The sequence below is a fragment of the Leptonychotes weddellii genome, chromosome 3 (genome assembly GCF_054177405.1).
Source record: "Leptonychotes weddellii isolate Sample4059 chromosome 3, ASM5417740v2, whole genome shotgun sequence".
Classification (NCBI taxonomy): domain Eukaryota; kingdom Metazoa; phylum Chordata; class Mammalia; order Carnivora; family Phocidae; genus Leptonychotes; species Leptonychotes weddellii.
The window spans coordinates 163,679,978-163,701,032 of NC_138371.1; the positions used below are offsets into that span (position 1 = coordinate 163,679,978).

The window sequence follows — 21,055 nt, forward strand, 5'->3', positions numbered from 1 at the left end:
CTGCCCAGTGATAATCGATGAGACAGGCATGCTCTGTTTGGTTAAAAGTCTCCACTTTGAGAACAGATGCCTCACTCATCTCTATCCCATCTTCAAAAGTGGTCTGTGCCTGGCCCTTTGCCGACCCCTCTCACCCCCATGTCCACATGAAACATACCGATCACTGGTCCTGTGTGGTTTTACATGACTTTTGAGTCTCCAGGGCGAACCTTTCTGTTTTACTATATTTTTAACTATTTTAAGCAAAGGGATCACCAGAATCCTAAAGTGATATTCTATGAATAGATACACCCATATTTGGTGATTTTATCGCATATTTACTTGAAAAGGAAATATTGCCACTCCGTTCACTCATAATTGTTTTCAAACCTGCTTTGCTCTATTTAGGGTCTGTTCATTCTGCAGTGACACCGTCTGGGCGGGAAAGGGGCAGGGAAGGGGCGGGGCGGGGCTAGGAGCCCGCGAAGCTCCAGGCGGGGGCAGGAAGCCTCCCCTGCTGAGAAGCAAACTTGCAGAGCAATTATGACCAAAGAGCAACTCCAGGGAAGCCTTCTTATCATCTGTGCACCTTGTGGCTTCAGCTACTTGCACTTTGAAGGCTGAGTTCTTGAGCGCTGTTGCTTCCTGACATTGTCACCTGAAGGGGACATTGACAGCAGGCACGACAGTCCTGTGCACTTATGAGGCCTTGAGCAGGGTCAGCTATATCATTTGCAGGGTCCGTTACAGAATGAAAATGTTGGGCTTCTTGTCTAAAAAGGAGAGTGCTCACTTAGGCAGCACATACACATACTAACATTGGGACGATACAGAGAAGATCAGCACGGCCCCTGCGCCACAAGATGATGCACAAATTTGTGAGGTGTTCCATAAAAAAATAAAAGGAGAAAAAAATGCCTTTAAAGCTATTAAAATGTAAAGTTTGTCCTTTCTTCTGAGGTCTCCTTTTGACTTATCATTGTATTTGGGCTTTTTTATTTGCTATTTAATGTCATTCTAAATCAAGAAAAATCAACATTTTAAAGGATTAGCATGAAATTTGCCATTCATCTTTATGTAGTGCAATACCAGTGTTAAATGCAAATAGAGGAGCATTCAACTCATATATAGCACCCTCGGAATGACACAAGCCATATTTCGAAGCTCATACGTGTACTGCGCAAAACGAACTCAGCTTTTCATAGCACACGGTCCACCAACTCTATTTTCAGTTTACTGAAGAGTAGGGAAAGGCTGAAAGGAAAAGAAACCATCGCCTTATCTTTTCCTTTCTTTCTACGTCATCGTTTTCAGTATCATTGGCCGATCCAAGAAAGTAACACAAGTAAAAAAAATGGTGTGATGGGGCTCCTTGCTCGTTAGTGTTCATTAGACAGCCACTGTCTTCCTCTGGGCCTGAAGCAAGTTCTTGTTTAAACAGAAGGCATGGCCTAGAGGGGTTGTCAATGACCCCTCTTACCCAGTCACAGACCCAACATGCTGTACTTGCTTGGAGTCACTGAACTGCCATGCCTCATGGGTCCACCGGAGTGCTTGGCTGTTTGTAAATGCCATTTGTAAATCAGGCCGCAAGGAACAGCATTCACTCGCACATGGCGTGGAACTTCTCTGTTCACACACATGCTCCGTTGTCCCATCCTATTTCCCTTATAAAACATAAGCTCAAAGAGAGCATTCTTAAGAATTTCAAGACAGCAACCACAAGGGACCCTTTGGAGCATGGGCCCGGGGCTACTGCCTAGGCTGCACATCCCCGAAGTCAGCCCTGGCCTTGAATTAGGACATGACTTGTTTAACCGACTCGGGTTCAACTGTGGAAAAGTTATTAAAGTCAAGAATATTTTCAGAAGCCTCAATTAGGAAGAGACATTTAAGTTGCTATTTCTTATGTGTGTAGACCACCAGAGATATCAAAATCTGGGTATCTTTGAATGAGTTGTACCACCTCTGGTTCCCCGTTCTATGCCACAAAATAATTTTATAAACTGTGAAGGAGATGGATTACCTCTGGCTTCTGGTGGATCTTCAATTTCTGAATGGCTACAGACACATAAGCTCCTCTTCTTCTTGAGGCTTCAGGTTGCAGAGCCACCCCCTCTTATTCATTCTGGGTCATTCCTTCTCAGGGCCTTGACTGATGATGTCTTTTGGACATGGCATGTGTGATGTCTTAAAGGCTTTGATTCTGGGTGGACTTTATCTGCAGCGGCTGACCCCCCATCCACAAAGGGACAATACGTAGACAATGAGGCCTTGAGAGACAAAAGAGGGACTGTGGAAAAAAGACCTTTGCCCAAAGGAGTCATATAATCATTCCGCAGCATTTTGTACACACGCTAACACACACACACACACACACACACACGCAGAGGCAGGGTAGTGAGGGAACAGTAACACAGATTTCTTCCTCAGGGACTGACAGAGCGAGCTATCTCTTCGGAACTGACATTTTTAAAGTTGGCTCTGTGCACAATTCAAGCTTTTGTCTTATGAAATTACTGACGATAGGGAGGAGACTCGGGCTTTGCAAATAATCTGTTTTCCTCAGACATATCAGGACAGTTGCCAACCACTCCTTACATCTTTCACTTCTCTCAGAGAGTGAACCTGTTGCAAGTTAATAGAAATCACCAAGGGGATGCCTGCTCACATTTTTCTAGTGAGCCGCCCCCGGGCTGCGTCCCCACAGTTTTCTCCTTGTGTCCTGTGGAGAGCTTCAGAAACACACCCTCACCCCTGTGGCATGGTCCTGCGAGCAAGGCATGAGAGCCCGCCTGTTGCATGCAGGGGCCTGGTGTGCCGGGCTGCACGGTCAGAACAGTGGCGACCGTCCTTCCTCTCCTCGTCCTTGGGCACTGACCTCAGCCCTGCGTGTCTGCAGGGCTCAACAAAGACCAGTTTGGACCTGCCTCTGCTCTTGCTCTCAGTCTCTCTCTGTGACCTAGCCTTCGGCCACAGCAGGGTGCCAGAGGCTTTGTGCCTGAAGCCGAGTGAGTGGAGTGGCAGGGCTGAGTCTAGAACACTGTAGAAAGGCGGGATGTCCTCATGCCTCACAAATCCTCCTTGAGGGGCCTCTCCAGGCACCCAGAACTCACCCGTGACTGTGTTCCTATCAAGCAACCAAAGCAAGCACAGGACAGCCACTGTCTTTGAAATAATAAAAACCACAGTTCAGAGTTTGGCTTTGCCTATTTCTAACCGGATGACCGTAGACCAGTTATTTAATTCTGGAGGCTTTTGTTCTCCATAGTCAATTAGAGATGAGAGTACCTCCTTGCCTAAAACACGGTTTAGAGATTGAACAAGGTTTAAAACTGCCCGTACGATAAGACACCGTAAGAAAGCTGTTAAAGTCTATTGCAACGGGGCGCCTGGGTGGCTCAGGCGGTTAAGCGTCTGCCTTCAGCTCAGGTCATGATCCCAGAGTCCTGGGATCGAGCCCCGCATCGGGCTCCCTGCTCAGCGGGAAGCCTGCTTCTCCCTCTCCTACTCCCCCTGCTTGTGTTCCCTCTCTCTCTCTCTCTGTGTGTCAAATAAAAAAAAAAAAAAAAAAATCTTTAAAGTCTACTGCAACATCAGGCATTACTACCAGGTACCTAATCCCGTGCCAGGCAGCGTGGAATAAAAGGTAACTAAGCCTGCATGCTTATCTGAAATCAGCTCACAATGTGGCTGGGAGGCAAGGCTCTATGTGTGGTACAAATACACTCGTTTAGATCTCCACATATGTATTGCTGATAACATAGAACACTCTGTCTAGGAAGTTGATTCTATGATTATTTCCATTGTACTTATGAGGTAATGAGACGCAATGATACCACATACCGTTTGAAGGTCCCATGCATAGCTGCAGGAAAACGGCAAACCCAAAATATGAAACCTATGAAGTCTAAGTTCAGACTCCAAACTTCACCTTGACACCATGCCGTGTCCTTTTATTGGTATTAAATATTTAGTACAGGCAATAAATGAAGCGGACTTCGTTATGGAAGAGATCAATATGATAATCCTCTTAAAGACCCTATGTATCGTTCCCTCAGAGCCCTACTTTTAGCTTTGTGATGAGCTACACTAATAGCCTAACCATAAAAACTAAGCCTTCTTAATGTGCTCTCCTTCTGAAAGTTCTCAAAATCTGTCAGCTTAGTTAAAGTGTGGAGCTTTTGATGAAGGCTTTTATGGGATGCTCAGACCTGAGCTTCTGATGCTGGTGGAGAGGGGGTCTTCAGGAAATGGCCAAGCATGTCCCATAGATACCAGAGCTCTGCTCACACGTGCGGCTAATTCTGCCCATGAATACCATCTTTACTCGTATATTTTATATTTATATTTTAATTATTTTATGTTTTTAAAGATTTTAAAGATTTTATCTATTTATTTGACAGAGAGAGACACAGCGAGAGAGGGAACACAAGCAGGGGGAGTGGGAGAGGGAGAAGCAGGCTTCCCGCTGAGCAGGGAGCCCGATGCGGGGCTTAATCCCAGGATCCTGGGATCATGACCTGAGTTGAAGGCAGACGCTTAATGACTGAGCCACCCAGGCAGCCCTACTCATATATTTTATTAGGACTGCTTCATTGTGCCCTCTTGCTTAAAAGTACTGAACTGTAGCCTCGTTCCTTTGAAACAATATTGGTCCCAGAATAGAATTGAATAGTATTTCTGGCTCTTGGGGGAGTCAAAAGTGTATGTCAGATTATAAAGAACAATTTGATCACACCAACGTAGCACAATCAAAAAAAAAAAAAAAAGAGGTCTTAGTGAGAAAGCTGATCTGGAACAGAATACTTAAGAGCCAGCCCATATTCCTTCTTCAAATATCTGGGAGAACTCACTGGTTCCTGAAACTCACTGGTTCACCTATGTCTTTTGATTCCTCCTTCCTAAACTAATAAAATCTTGATGTGACTATTCCTAACTCTAACTCTGCTAACGACTATCTTGTGTTCATTTTGGCTCTGTCTCCCCACACGGCCCCATGAAACATAGAAGCCATATTCTAAGGGCTTGGAAGAGCAATGCTAAAACTCCAGAGATCTCTTGCTATCAGAAAATGGGGTATTTTTCCCTGAATGGCTTTTTTTTTTTCATGAATTTTCTTCCTGAGTTTTCATTTAATGTTAAGTGTTGACGAGTGGTCTATTCAATCAGGCTCCAAGCACACTTTACTGAACACTAATCCTGTGCAGCGGAACTTGGTGTTCGAGTGACCCCTTACTGATGGCCATTTACCAGTAGAGATTTTAGAGATCTCTTGGAGATCTGTGCCTTTGGCAGAGTGCTCCCTCGGAACCAGGCATCCCAGTGGGAGGACTCCCAATCAAACAATTTCAGAGCACTTTCTTTGGTGAGTTTCTAAAAGATGGAGAACAAGTGGACATTGAACAGTTAGCCAGGGATGTGGTCAGGGAACCCATGGCGGCCAGCAGAAGCCAGACACCCTGCAGCTGCAGCCACGTGATGCGTGCTGAGTTTCAGATGTTTGTGCTCCATTAAGAACAAGCTTTGGACTAAGACAAGCCTTTTAAGGATCTCACGAGGAACCCGAGATCAGCCCCAGGATGACCTAAATGCCAGTGTTTTCTGGAAGTTCTAAACACAGTGAGATGCAGAAGGATCATCACACATTTGTCAGAATTGGCCTCCCCTATTAGGCTATAAGTCCGTGTCTTGTTGATCACTCTTTGCCCTGTGTCTAGTCCAGGCTCTGGCATATGGTAGCCATTCAGCAAGCTGGACTTATTTCAGGCAGTGTATGTCTTTAGGGACCAAGCTATAGGATCTGACCTGGCGAGGCATCCTCAGGATCCAGCCATTGCCCTGTAATATACACAGTTTATTAGCAAACCCCAATGTTTCAAGCCACCCCTCTCTTTGGGGCCAACTCTTGTGAGTTCTGAGCATGAACATGCCTCAGGAAAACAGAGATGAATCTCTATTTCTGTAGCCTCCTTCAAGTTGAGCAAACGTGGTCCAGCTGTCTCTTAGAATGAGTCCCAATTTGTTTTCATTTTAAAACGTAGGTCATTAACCTAAATGGAAAAGAGTGAAGCAGATGACCAGTGACCCTGAGTTTTGTGGGAAACATGCTGTGAGTCCGAGAGCAATAAAAATTCCCAACCCAGACAAGTCAGAGGCCGCAGAGGTACTTTCTCAAAGAACTGAAGCAGCCCCGTGATTTCGGTGTTGGCATTGTTGATGTTTCCTACAGAACATTCTTTTTATTTTAAATTGGCTGCTCTGTTTTTCACTTCAAGTTCAGTTTGTTCGGAGGGAGGCTGAAAAGATTAAGGATTTAAGTTAATTTGGGTATTTGGAGGAGTTCCTGCAAATGTAGCATCTTTTCACTGGATGGATTTGTGGGGGTGACACATAGGTCCTTCCCACCTCCAGATGCTGGGGCTTTAAATTGTCATGAGAGCTGACATTTTATCGTGCTGTTATGTCTCCAAAAGAAAGGTGGGTGTGCCATAAATTCCCTCAGAAAATCAGGCAATTTTTCCTTTGTTTCAACTCATGTGGAAAATATTAAACATATGAAGAGACATCGTAAGTGGTGGGGTTTTTCCGCAAGTAGGAAGCTAAGCCAACTATATGCATTTCACATACAACCTCCCAACAGCTCAATGAGGCCCCATTGTATTATTATCCATCCTACATGAGCAGAAATGAGCATCCTAGAAGTTTTTCGGCTTGTCCAAGTTCTCCCAGGCTGTACCTGTTATTAGTTTAGTACCTCTGAGCTCCACACAGTGTTCTTTATTCTGCTTTGTGAAGTGGGGACTCCAGGAACCTCATTTCTCCTCACCTGCCCACAGGTGGTCCCAAAGGGAGGCTGTGGGCTGCAAGAGGAAGAAAAGACGTGAGCTAGTTTTCTAGGACTGCCATAAACTACCACAGATTGGGTGACTTACAACAGAAGCTTACCCACTCTTGGTTCTGGATCCTAAAAGTCTGAAACCAAAGTGTCGGCAGGACCATGCTCTCTCTGATGGTGGTAGAAGAGAATCTGTTCCAAGCCTTTGTCTTGGCATCTGGTGTTTCTGGCCGTCCTTGTAGTTGCATCACCCCAAGTCCACACATCACCACACACATGGTCATCTCCCCTCTGCGTGTCTGTCTTCACATGGTGCTCTCTCTGTGTGTCTGACTCTGTGTCTCTCCTTTTCCTAGAAAGACACCAGTCACATTGAATTAAGGACCCCACCATACTCCACTATGGCTTTATCTAATCCTACATCTTAATTACATCTGCAAAAACCCTCTTTCCAAAGGAAGTCATATTCACAAGTACTAAGGGTCAGGACTTCAGCATATCTTTGGGGGAATGAACTCTACCCACACAGGACTATTCTTTTTCTCTGTTTTGGCTCTCCCTGTGACAGCCACTCACAAGGCAGCTGTGGTCCCAGCAGAGTTCATCACACTGGCTAGGGCTCTCGGGCTTCAGAGGCAGGTCGTCTCCAGTGACTTACCTCTCTGAGGAGTCTGTACCCCCACTGACCACTCCTTCAGCCCAGAAGTCTGAATGTCATCTCTGAAGGGCCCTCCGCAACATTTCCAAATCCCTTCCTTGTACTCTGTTCCCTCAGCTGTGATGTTTGTAACTGCCGTCCGCCATTGTTGCCCCTGTTAAACCTTGGAGTACTTTTTTTTTTTTTTAAAGATTTTATTTATTTGAGAGAGAGAGAATGAGCGGAGTGAGAGGCAGAGGCAGAGGGAGAAGCAGACTCCCCACTGAGCAGGGAGCCTGATGCCGGGCTCGATCCCAGGACCCTGAGATCATGACCTGAGCTGAAGGCAGAGGCTTAACCGACTGAGCCACCCAGGCACCCTGTGACGTTCTTTTTTACTCCTTCTTGTAGTTAATCACCTTTTATCCAGTCAACAATTCTTTCTATCAAATTCTCTCTGTTAAAATATTGATCTCCTGACTGGACCCTGCTACGTGGGCTGTGGACTGGGAGGGAACTCATACTTCAGGCAGCGTGGTGTTGGGTTTACACAGCTGAGTTGTATCTTAGGAGAAAGCACTGGAACTTTGACCAGGCCTCAACTTTGCACTGTTCCTGTGAAATGACATGGATGAAAGTCCCCCATCCTCGCTAGTTTTGAAGCCAGAATAGGTCAAATAAACTGAAGAATCTTCTGGTCTCTAAATGTCTCCAAGCAGTGAAGAGCACCACTGACATCCCACTTCTACATACCCCCAGCAATCCACTGCCTGGTCGTCACGAGGGCTGTTTGCAGGTACCCCATTTTCATCTTCTATGCGGGAACATGGTAGCACGGCTCCTGCCTACCTCTTTTGAAGTTAACTGTGGCCGTGACTTCCTTGGACCAACGAAATGTGAAAGGAGTGGCCTGCGTCATTTTCAAGTAAAGCTTTAGGAGCCAATGCAGGAGGGCATCTTCCCCTGTCCTGTCAATCTTGGAAGTGCATGTCAAAACAGAACTTCCGTCAGGCCCTGTCCCTGGGTGACTACAATGAGCAGGGCACCCAGTTACCCCGAGCTGCACATGTAGCATGAGGGGGGAATGAATGTTTGGTGGACCATTTGTTCAGGCAGCATAAGGAGCCTGTCCTGATTAGTACACACAGACTCCTGTGTCCAGGGGCAATCTCTCAGCTCATAACATTTTTAATAGTTTATTCATTTGCCTCCTGTGACATTGTGCTTCCCTGGTATTCCTTCACCCTCACTGGTTTCTCCTTTTTTGCAGCTTTGCTGGATCCTTCTGCCATTCTGTCCTGCAAATGCTGAAATGCACGAGGGCTCACTCCAGTCATCTCTTCTCTATCCACACTCTCTCCCTAGAAAAATCCCATTCAGTCCCACAGAATTAATTCACATCTGTCCGGAAATAGACCTTCGTTACCAAACGCCTATAACAAACTACCTATTAATTGTCTCCATCACGATGTCTCATGGACCACTCTACATTCCAGATACCCAACAGAAACTGATTCTGCAGCACACCTGCAAAATCTTCTCCATCTCATTCTCATACCATCCAATTGCTCAGACCTCAAACACCAAACGCATGATTCTACTCTTTCTACCGCCTCTCCCAGGTGCCCGCCCAACCCACCAGTAGTTGGCTCCAATTCCAAAATGCTTACCAAATCGGATCACTGATCGCCACTCCACCCACCTGCATCTGAGCCCCCCCTCTGACATCTAGTAGGCTTCCACGACCTCTTAATCAGTGTTTCTGTTTTCACTCCTAGTCCCCAACATCCACATTACAGACAGCAGTCATCATGTTCTTTTTAAAATATGAATTATGTGATATTGCTCTCCTCCTTCAGAAACCACCAATGGCTTTCTGCTACACCTAGAATAAAATCAACTTTCTGTAGGAAGAGTAAATTATGAACCCCACAGTTGCTCATTCAAAAAATGTAGCTGAAGGGGCACCTGCGTGGCTCAGTCGTTGGGCGTCTGCCTTCGGCGCAGGTCATGGTCCCAGGGTCCTGGGATCGAGCCCCGCGTCGGGCTCCCTGCTCAGCGGGAAGCCTGCTTCTCCCTCTCCCACTCCCCCTGCTTGTACTCCCTCTCTCGCTGTCTCTCTCTCTGTCAAGTGAATAAGTAAAATCTTTAGGGAAAAAAAAAAAATGTAGCTGAAGCTGGAAGCCATGTGCCTCCCTTCAGAGTTTAATAAGAAATCTTGAAAGAATGGAAAGAAGACAAACTATTTAACCAGCATCACCTGTTGCTAGGTAAATAAGGAAAATGTAGCTAATATATATACATACTAGTTGCCCACAAATGTAAGTGATGTCTCTGCTTATTCTTTGGTCTTCCTGGGTGAGCGTCCATCTATTTGCTGAGGAGGTCAAAGAGCTCACCTGTTATCTTGAAAGGGTCCTTAACAGTGCCAGGACTCTGTTGACATGTGTCCTTGAGACTAAAAATGTCTACTATAGGAAATCACATTTGTAAGATCATTTTGTTGTTAAAAAAAAAAAAAAAAAGCTATGTTCATTCACCTGAAGTTGTTAACTGATTTTGTTATGGGAGATGGATTTTGCCCACTAGTCTTTTTTTTTTTTTTTAAGATTTTATTTATTTATTTGAGAGAGCGAGAATGAGAGAGAGTACATGAGAGGGGGGAGGGTCAGAGGGAGAAGCAGGCTCCTCGCTGAGCAGGGAGCCCGATGCGGGACTCGATCCTGGGACTCCAGGATCATGACCTGAGCCGAAGGCAGTTGCTTAACCAACTGAGCCACCCAGGCACCCTGCCCACTAGTCTTGTGATAATTATTTTACTCTGACCTCTCTCCTCTATCTCTAGGGAGACCTCATGTAAAAGGACTATAGAAGATTCTTTTAAACCTAGGAAGAACTCTAAGAAGCATTTCTTCCTTGTAATAATTTGTAAGTAATAATAAATTCTCTTAAAATAAGCTGGCATCAAAACACATTATTTTGTGTCCCAATCTTTCTCAGTATCCTGTGCCTTGGCTCACAAGGCTGTGTGGGATTGGACCATCATCTACCTCATTCACTACCTCTATGCACTCTGGCCTTGTTGATGTTTCTAGACCACAGCAAGCTCATTTCAAATGTAGGCCCTTTAGGTTTGTTGATCGTTCTGTTGGGAATTCATTTTGCCTGATCTTCCCATGACTCTCAATACTCAACAGGTGGTTTTGGTTCAAATGCCACCTCCTTCAAGAAGTCTTCCCATATCATTCTATCTAACCTTCCCCCTTCCCCCCAGGCCCATCAAATCTCTCATTACCTTGCTTCTTTTCTTTATTTTATTTATTACATGAAACTGTGTTATTTGTTATTTATTTATTTGTCTTCTCCCACTAGCATCCAAATCCCATAAAAGCAAGGACCTCATCTGTCTTATTCATCAGTTTCTCCCTCACATCATGAACTTAGTGTCATCTATAATGGATCATATAAAAGATTGTGGAATGAATGAGTAAAGGTTTATAACTTCAAAAGCATTTTAACAGATAGTAATAGCAGTCTTACATTACATATCTAGGTGAATTGGGGCCAAGGACAATTTTATAATAGGAAAATCGCCTGGTTCAGGCAATATTTTAGCATGCATCTTCTGCAGGCTACAGCTGTAAGTTGGTTTAGCTGATGTGCATGTTTTACAAAAAAAGACCACTTGAAAATCATCTGCATTGAATGAATTAGCAAGAACTCAACCCACACTTCCCAAGTTGGTAGGTGATCCTTGCTGCTGTACATTATGGATGTTAGACTGAGCTGGTGTAGGACATACGTGCAGTTTATTGAAATAGTTAGGGTTCCTTAAACCCTTCCTGCTAAGAAAATTCTCAGGATGTCTGTCTGCAGATCAAGAACTGTACCTGAATAAAATCTGATAGATGCAGAAGGTTGTGGTCTCACCCACTGGCTTTAGTTGGGTCAGCAGCTCTGACTCAGGGTGTGGGCAAGAATTCACACCTTACACTGAACCAGGGTTGAGTAAAGGACACATAAACCCAGGCTGGTGTTAGGCCCTTGGATATGGATGCATGAGTCAAACTCTAAGCAGCTAGTTGTAGGGAACATTGGGATAATCCTTCCATATGAGAATTCATGTTGCTTGTTCTTACTAGTAGAGAGTCAAAGATGGCTGCATAGAAGAGTACAAAGAACACTTGATTTCTACTTTTGTAGAAGGCCGTGAAGATTATCTGTTCTTCAAACAGCTGGTGGGAGGGCGCCTGGGTGGCTCAGTTGGTTAAGCGGCCGACTCTTGATTTTGGCTCAGGTCACGATCTCAGGGTCCTAGGATCGAGCCCCACATCAGGTGGGCTCCATGGAATCTGCTTGAGATTTTCTCTCTCCCTCTGCCCCTCCCTGTGCTTGCACTTTCTCTCTCTCTCAAATAAATAAATAAATAAATCTTTTAAAAAAATAAAAAATAAAAGCTTGGTGGCATGCACCTGTACAAAATTTTTGGCAGGTGTTTTTGGTTATTACAATGACAATATTTAAAATGGTCTTTTAGCCCGTTTGTATTTTCTGTTTCGATTTCTCCCTGTGTCATTAAAACATCATTTTTGCTAGAAATTTATCTTTTTCATTGAGGTTTTCAAGGTTATGGTAATTTAGTTGTATAAGCTATACACATAATATATAGATAATATTCTATATGTTGTATATGTTTTTATATACACACATATATACATATATGTAAAATACTCTAGGTGTGTGTATGTATATGTCACATGGGTGTTATATATGTATTATATATATTTAAAAAGTTATGTACACGAGGTAGAATTTGTGTAATATTTTAGTTATTTCTCTCTTTTGATTCTGCTCGTTATAGAGCTGTATCTTCCCTCAATCTTACAACTCGCTCCTGGCATCTGCAGGCTGGTCAGAACGCGCCAGGGAACTGATGACCTGTGCTTAGCCGAGCATTCCATCTGGGGTTATTTTTGCTTGCTTTTTATTTTATTTTATTTTTTTTAAAGATTTTATTTATTTATTTGAGAGAGAGAGAATGAAAGACAGAGAGCATGAGAGGGAGGAGGGTCAGAGGGAGAAGCAGACTCCCCGCTGAGCAGGGAGCCCGATGCGGGACTCGATCCCCGGACTCCAGGATCATGACCTGAGCCGAAGGCAGTCGCTTAACCAACTGAGCCACCCAGGCGCCCCTGCTTGCTTTTTAAAAAGTTTTGCCAACTGTTCTATTTTTACTAGCCTTTGCTATATACCATCCAAATCAAAAAGACCATTTCCAATGGACGAAGCCGTGACTGCTGGAGTATTTTGATGCATGGGCTTGCCGTCACTAACGGGCCCTGCCTGCAGATACCTGCTTCTTTTCCAATTTGAAAGTGACTTTAATTAGAATCTGACAACAAACTCACACACTTCAGTATTTCACCAGGAAATTCTTTATGAATTGATTAAAATCATTTCATATGTAAAGCAAAAAAATAGCAAAACACCAAGAACTTGATTTCTATGCTTTCCTGCAAATATTGTGCACATTGGAGTAACCTCCGTTGATCAGCTAACTGTTCAAGCTTGTGCTTGGAGCACATTAAAATTTGGTGTTTGAGTTTTTTGATGGGACCAGTGTTTTTTTGATAGGCTGCCTCTCTCTCTTTTTTTTAAACCTGAAACAGACTTAAAATCACTTTAGTATAAAATGGCATCACTGTTTGCCCTCTTATATCAGTTTAATATTTCAAAGTAATTCTGAAAATGACCTGAATCATTCCATTAGATAAAATGGAGACATGGAATTCTGCTACCTTTATTCATGCATATGTTTAATAAAAATGCCAAAGAAAACCCTTACCTACATTGTTGACTTTTTAAAAAAGTGTTGACAAGACACTGCTCTGTTTCCCTGTGAGTCTGTGTACCCCCAACATAGCTCTGCCCTCAGGGTATGTGAATCTCTGTGTTATTTTATTTTTTAAAAAAGACATTTATTTATTTTTGAAAGCGAGAGGGAGAGAGAGTGTGCACTCAAACGCACTTGCAGAAGGAGAGAGAAACCTAAGCCAACTCCGCACTGAGCGCAGAGCCCAACGCGGGGCTCCATCTCATGACCCCAAGATCACGACCTGAGCCAAAACCAAAAGTCAGTGGCCTAACCTCAATGAACCTCTGTTTTAAAACAACAAAGATGTGTCGACTAAATCTGTACTAACCTTGGGTGACTGTTGTTGTGGTAATAGTTCTCAATGTTTTTGTTTTTTTTTTTTCCCCTCTTACTGTAGGGGACGAAATATTCTAATCAATTCTTAATTCATGCCATGTTTCAATTCTCAAAACAATACTGAGGTGGTTTTCGGTATTAGGTGAAGTTTCCATTAACGTGATTCAAATGATGCCCTTTAACATAGGCTGGTCTTGAGGATGTGTTTGTATTGAAGATAAGATTTAATATCTGTTCAACTTGAGAATATAAAGCTACTTTAAAATTATAAAAACCATTCACTTGGAATTCTAAAAGAAACAGAACTCTGGCTTCATGCACAAACATGATTTTCTATTTTTTCTCTTTATCTTTTTCAGTATATCCACTGGCCAGTAAAAAGAAAACAATTGGTAAAACTTTTAAAACAGCAAAAAATTTTTCTAGTTTTCCATGTGCAAGAAGGTTTGTGAATTTTAGGATTGCCTGGCAGACTCATTTTGCTTTCATGTTGATTCTGATGATATACGTAACATTTCTGGAGTTCTTTATTTTCTTTATTTCACCCACACGTGTTCTCCAGATAATCCAGATTACTGTGAAACAGTTGATAGCACTATTTAAATAAGATAATAGTACTTAAAACTCATAGGGTCCTTACTATGTTTTAGGGACCATGCCAAGCCCTTGCACATATTAGCTCATTTAATCCTCATGACAATGCTATGAGGTAAGTATTATTATTTTTATCCCTACATTATAGATAAGAAAACTGAGCCACAGAGAAATGCAGTTGCTTGCCCAAGGTGATAGCTGTTAACTTGCACAGTTGGGATTCAAAGCCAGACTCCACAGCTCTAGGAGTCCACACGTCTAATCAGGAATTCTATATCACCATGGTTGAGTGTGATGCAGGTTTGTTGTTCATTTGTTTGTTTTGTGTCTTTCTAGAACTGGAAGTGGAAATTTGCTTTACATGGTCCCAAAACAGCTGGTAAATTAATATTTTTCAATTTTAAGTAATCTTAGAAATGTGGGATCCTCTGGGCAATTCCCTGAGCTGTTCACCCATTTTGGTTAGAATCTCCTATAGTTACTGAAATAGTGAATAGCATATCCTAGACAGTAAAAATATACAACACTTTAAAAATAAAATGATTATGGCCAGTCAGGGATTAGATCTGTTCTTATTGGTCAGTGCTGTCTTGACCTGACTGTAGAGTTTCATAAACTCTGAAAGAAAAGGAAAAAAAAAAAAAAAATTAGCTGTGGCTGGAAGTGTTTCCCTTTACCAGCAGATGTCACTGTTGCCTCTCAGCAGGAATGTTCAGCATCCACGGGAGATAAACATGATGGAGAGCGGGAGAGTTATTTTACTAAAATCTCTGAAAGTCACTGGGTACAACCATGTTGCTTTGGCATGAAGACAAAGAATTATGCAAGAGAGAGAGAAAGAGTGTATCTCTCCACTTCTACAGAGAGTGTTTCAGACAACCTGGTGCCTCCCTGATACCTCAGGGAGGCTGAGGAATGTGGGGGAAGGAGCTCCTCTGCAGTCAGGGCAGAATCATTCTCATCCCACTTAGCCAGCAGGGCTCAACAGAGCATGAGTGCTAGAAAATAGCCAGAGCCGCGGGATGGGAGTGAACAGAACTTGTTTGCGTGCACATGCAAGGCACATTCTAGTAATGCCTAGAAATAACTGGGAGAGAATTTGCAGAGACTGAAGGTCCTATATTGGCAGGTGGGACCAAAAGCAATGGAAATGAGACTCACACAAAGGCATTCTGAGCATCTATCTCTGCTGGGTCTGGGAATGCAGAAGTAACAGGGCATGGACAACCCTGGACCCTGTCTTCACCCTAAAGGCAGAAGGAATGCACCAACAACCCTGGCAAACCAGAAAAATACGGCTGTGAACTTTGTACACTTTTTCCCCCTAAAAAAGAAATCCTACTACTTTAGAAAGTTGCCATGATCACTGCTGTCAGCAATATCAAAGTAAGTCACTAATTATTTTTATGATTCCATAAGCAAGTAATAGGATACTTGTTAAATTATAATTGTCTTCAGAGGCATCAATTATTTGGATTTTTAAAAATAACTCTTCCTCGGAGGTGTCAACATATTCTAGTAAATTCTGTTTCCTAAGGTAGTCAGGAAATATATTCCACCTAAATTTTAAGATGTCGTTATGGAGCACTTTTCCAAGATCAATCAGTACACTTTTCTAACTTGGTCCTGTGATTTCAGAAGCTCCTTTGACAACAAGGATAGGACATCAGTCTTTGCTTCTGGATATGGGCTATGTTTTGGTCAAAGTGGTTGGCAGTAGGAAGACACCTAGAGGGTGATCCTCAGTGGTAGGAGGGGAACGAAGAGTACTCTTCAATTTAAACTGATATTCAGAATCCTATCTCTTAATTCCTAGGTCACAAATAGTTGAAACTGCATGGTGAACCCATACATTCCAACTGCCTGAAGAACGTTACTATTTGGAAGTCTCCAGGCATCTTGAACTCATAGGGTTACCAGATGTATCAAGTAAAAATACAGAATTCCCAGTTAAAAGTGAATTTCAGATAAAAAGGAATACTTTTTTAGTAAAAAAGTATTGTACAAAAAATACTATATATACTAAACCTACAATATGTGCTGTATACTGAGGTACTAAAAGTATGCACATTCCCTAAGTATGCCTGTTTTTATATTGTGGATTCAATTTGCTAATATTATGTTAAGGATTTTCACTTGTCAGTTCTTGAGGGATATTGGCTTATAATTTTTCTGTTTTGTAAAATCTTTTTTTTTTTTTTTTTTAGGTTTTGGTATCTAAGTGATGGTGGCCTCATAAAATGAGTTAGAATGTGTTCCTCCTCTTCTACTTTCTATAAGAGTTTGTACAGAATTGCTGTGATTTCATCTTTAAGTGTGTGATAGACTTCACCAGTGAAACTACTTGAAGTTTTCAAGGAAAATTATTGATGGCAAATTCAATCTCCTAAATCAGATTTTCTATTTATTTTGCATCAGGTTTGGGAAATTTTATTTTTCATTGGAGTTTATTAAATCTATTGGCATGAAGTTATTCATACTATTCCCCTTTTCTATCTTTTTAGTATTGTAGGATCTGTAGAGAGATGCACTTTCATTCTTGATATTTATAATTTTTGTTTTTTTCTTTTTTCCTGAGTACTACTATTTATCAATTTTATTAATCTTTTCAAAGAACTGTCTTCTGGTTTTAATTTTCTCTATTGTCGCCCTTTTCCCTTTTTCAATGATTTCTGCTCTTATTTTTACTATTTCATATCTAATCCTTTAGATTTAAGGTGCTATTTTGGGGACACCCAGGTGGCTCAGCTGGTTAAGTGTCCAACTCTTTTTTTAAAGACTTTATTTATTTATTTATTCAAGAGAGAGAACGAGCTGGGGGGAGAGGCAGGGGGAGAAGGCAGACTTCCCACTGAGTCAGGAGCCAGACGTGGGACTCGATCCCAGGACCCAGAGATCACGACCTGAGCTGAAAGCAGACACGCAACCATCTGAACCACCCAGGCACCCCTAAGTGTCCAACTCTCGATCTCAGGTCTCAATCTCAGGGTCATGAGTTCAAGCCCCAATTTGGGCTCCATGCTGGGCATGGAGCCTACATTTACAAAAATAAAATAAAGATGCTATTTTGTTTCCAGCTTTGTAAGGTGCATTGAAATCATTGATTTGAAATTTATCGCCTTTTCTAATATAAGCATTGACCCCCTAGTGCTATGTTAGCTGCATACCTCAATTTTCGATAAACTTTCTTTTTATCATTATTCAGAATGTGTTCCAATTTCCTTTGACATTTCTTCCTTGACCAATGGATTCCAAATATTTGGGTTTTAAAAACATATACTATTGTCATTTATTTTTCAACTTAGTTGCATACCCTGTAATCTTTTGAAATGCTTTAGGATTTATTTAATGGACCAGCACATGGTCTCTCTTGGCGAACATTTTATGTTCTCTGGAAAAGATTCAATGTTCTGCCGTTGTGAGTGTAAGGCAAGATGAGTGATGTTGTTAAAATCTTCCATATCTTTTCCAATTTTTTGTCTGGTTCTACCACATTCTGAGAGGGGGGTGTTAAGTCTCGAATTTTGATCGTATGTTCTCTATTCTCCTTTCAGTCTTGTCAATTTTTGCTTCATGTATTCTGAAGCTCCGTTATTGGGCATATACATTTATGGTTTTCATGTTCTTCTGATGAAATGACTCTTCATCATTGTGCCATTTCTCTGTGTACCTCTGGCAGTACTTGTCTGGAAGTCATACCAGCTTTCTTATTCTTAAATTTTCCAAGGTACAGCTTTCTCCCCTCCTTTTTCCTTCTGACCTACCTGTGTCCATTTCAGTTATACCTTTGGTGACTGAGAAAATGAGCACTGTGATCCGTGGACCCACTGAGAGCTGGTCTGGACCAGAACTCCATTTATCAAGCTACCGAGATGTTCTCACTCCAACAGGGCCACGGTGATGCTTCCTGTCTGATCAATATCACCCTGTCCTTTCCCCAAGGAATCTGTGCCATTTACAGAGGTTTCCATACAGCAGGAGAGGGGAACACCTGGACATCTCTAGACTACAGGATCTTGCAAGAATGACTTTGTCTACCTTTCTAAACTCATGTGGCTACTCACCCCCGAGACAGTGTCCTCCAGCCATGCTGACGTCAGTCATATGGCTGTCTTGTGTGGGGTAGCGCCCTGCTGCCTGGCTCCTTCACCTCGCTCGTCCTGTACTGGGATCTTCCTTAAGCCCTACCTCACTGGTGTGTTTTGTTCATATGCATACACATACGTACGCTTAGCTGTCAGTGTTTCTATTGAATTGAGCAAAAAAAAAAAAAAATCACAGCCCAGTTTTCATTTGTTTCTTTATTTTTAATTTAACGGACTGCCAAATTTTTGGTTTCTTTTTCAGGTTTCTTTGCTTGTTTCATCAGGTCTGCAAACAATTATTTGAAGTCTCAATCCTGTTTCCGGAAGGTTCGTCCATAAACGTAGGCTAGTCTGCTCCCTAGTGTCAGGCCCTGCGATGCCCGCAGAGGCTATTTGTGCAGAGGATTTTTGAGGCAGCTGTCACCAACTGGCCAGGTCAGACCGTGAAAGTGCTGTGTGCTCCAATCACACTCCAGGAGCCCCACTCCACGTCACATCTTCACTCTACACAGAGAGGACTCGCACGTCCCTCTCTATCCATACCTGAATGTATTTGTTTATACAAAGTCTTGATTACCTCTGGGGTGAAAAAATGAAATGGAAAACATTTTTAAAAAATAACTTTCGTAACAGCTTTGGTCTCAAGGAGGTCTGTCCCATGAAACCATCGTCCTAGAGAAATTTTGACACTTATTTTAAAGTTTATTATTAATAAAATAATAACATATAAAAATATTTTGATAATAGCCCTTATTCACGTTTCCAAACTGCGTAAGAAATCATTTGAAGTCGACATTGTTTCTTCTGTGTTATGATCATTTTTGTGGTCTAATCACTGTCTTTGGATCTGGCACCAACCCACTTTCTAGCATATCTCCAATCTGCTGAAGGTTTTAAATGGGGAGTCTAAGGGGGCAGAGGGGCCTCCCTTCTCAAATAAGTTTTTCAATATAGCTCTAATGCTTGGCTCATCCTGAGAAAGCATGAAGACCTCAGCATCTTCCCTCCCTCCTAAAGATTCACAGCTGCCATCCAGAAAGAGTTTCTGTCCAAGCTATATAGACTGTTTTGTATGACAAAACAATCATTTCCGTTTTCTTTTTTAAATACAAACTTGTGTTGATTGTTGCCTTGCCTACCCCTGACCTCCCCACTGCCTCAACCAAGGCATATCACTCATCCTGCATTAACTACAGATATCTTGTCCTTTGCTGATCTCAGAAGATTCTATGAATGGATCTAAGCAAAATATAATCTGCACATTCTCAGGTATCATGAACGATCTGCATCTCAAAGCCTGATGTCTTTCTCAAAGAAATATTTCATTTTCATGCTACATTTATTTTTATTCAGTATATATTGATCAACAAGCATGGCAGACACATTACTACAGCCTTTGCGATTGATCTACCAGATGGTGCCTGCCCCCACGTTCTTTCCACCACTTGAAGCGAGGTGAGGCCCAGGGAGAACGAGGATTGAGGGTGCCTGATTTGCACAGTAGTTGGTCAGTGCTAAAGAGGTGAGAATTTAAAACTTTTTTAGTCATGTACATGGCCACCGATGTAGAAATTTCATGTAAGTCAGGGATTCAGCTTTTGAGAAGGTGAAAGCTTCAAATACTCCAAAACTCAGCTAGTTAATTCCTACGTTTTAAAAAAAAAAAGAGACATCTTTTGGGGGAGAAGGAGAATGGGAAAAAAAAAAAAAAACCAAACTTGTAGAGGAGTTATTTAAGATAACTCTTTGAATTTTATATTCCAAATTGCACTCGCTTAAAGTATAAATCTTAGCCCACTGAAAATTGGAAAAGCTACAGCTAGGTGAGGTCATTCATAATTATTAAGTGTGTGTGTGTGTGTGTGTGTGTGTGTGTGTGTGTGTGTGTGTGTGGTATAGCAGATGCAGGTGAGGGGTCTGATGGAAGGGTGATGATTTGGACAAAAAATTTTAGGCTAAATCAGTGAAAATAAATATTTCCGGTATGGATTTCAGTGCTTTCTGCCTAATGGTTCATGCAATAGCCACAAGGTGGGGACATAACACAATCTTCCTTGTCTGATGTGGCTGACAAGTAGAAAACTCAAAAAAAAAAAGAGCAGTTTTTAAAGCCAGGTGACTCTGCTTCTAGGCTCATAACAGGTTTCCTCCCTGTTTTCCCTTTGGATTTAATAGTAATTTTGACCCTATATCGGATACAGAAAATATGCTTGTCAAAGAACGCATATATTTTTGAAAGTCGCTTGCTTTTAAAAATAATTTGCACAACATGGCAACCAAAACTTGCTTCCCTGACTTAACCCAGGTGGAGGCCACAGAATCCCGGAGTCACTGGGTCCTAGATGAAGCCTGGTGTATGGACTTAGAAGCTTTCGCCCCTGGTCAGCATTCTCGTAGCCAACTGAGTCATTATATCAAAGTGGTTCGCTCTTCTTTCCTCCCATATTTTTGAGTGAACTTCTCATCTTTTATATTTGTGTTTAATCAAAGAGCTTTTCAGAATACTGAATTTCAGCATTTTGAATAAGGATGTACCAGTTTCTCTTTACCATGGTGACTTTTCAGAGGTAACAATCTAGAATATACTGACATCTATTCTAACCTTTTAGAATATCAAGACGTATGTGTTATATCTATGAAATATCTCCATACAGATAAAGTTGCGGATATAGTTATCATTCCGTATGTATAAATTCAATACATAAACATGC

The 21,055-nt window shown here is 42.1% G+C and overlaps 1 non-coding gene across 1 annotated transcript; it reads left to right on the forward strand.

The window, feature by feature from the left end:
* The first annotated feature begins 772 nt into the window (after positions 1-772).
* LOC115943903 (U6 spliceosomal RNA) lies at positions 773-877 on the forward strand. Its single transcript, XR_004078477.1, has one exon. It is a non-coding gene; the product is annotated as a U6 spliceosomal RNA (small nuclear RNA).
* Positions 878-21,055: the final 20,178 nt, after the last annotated feature.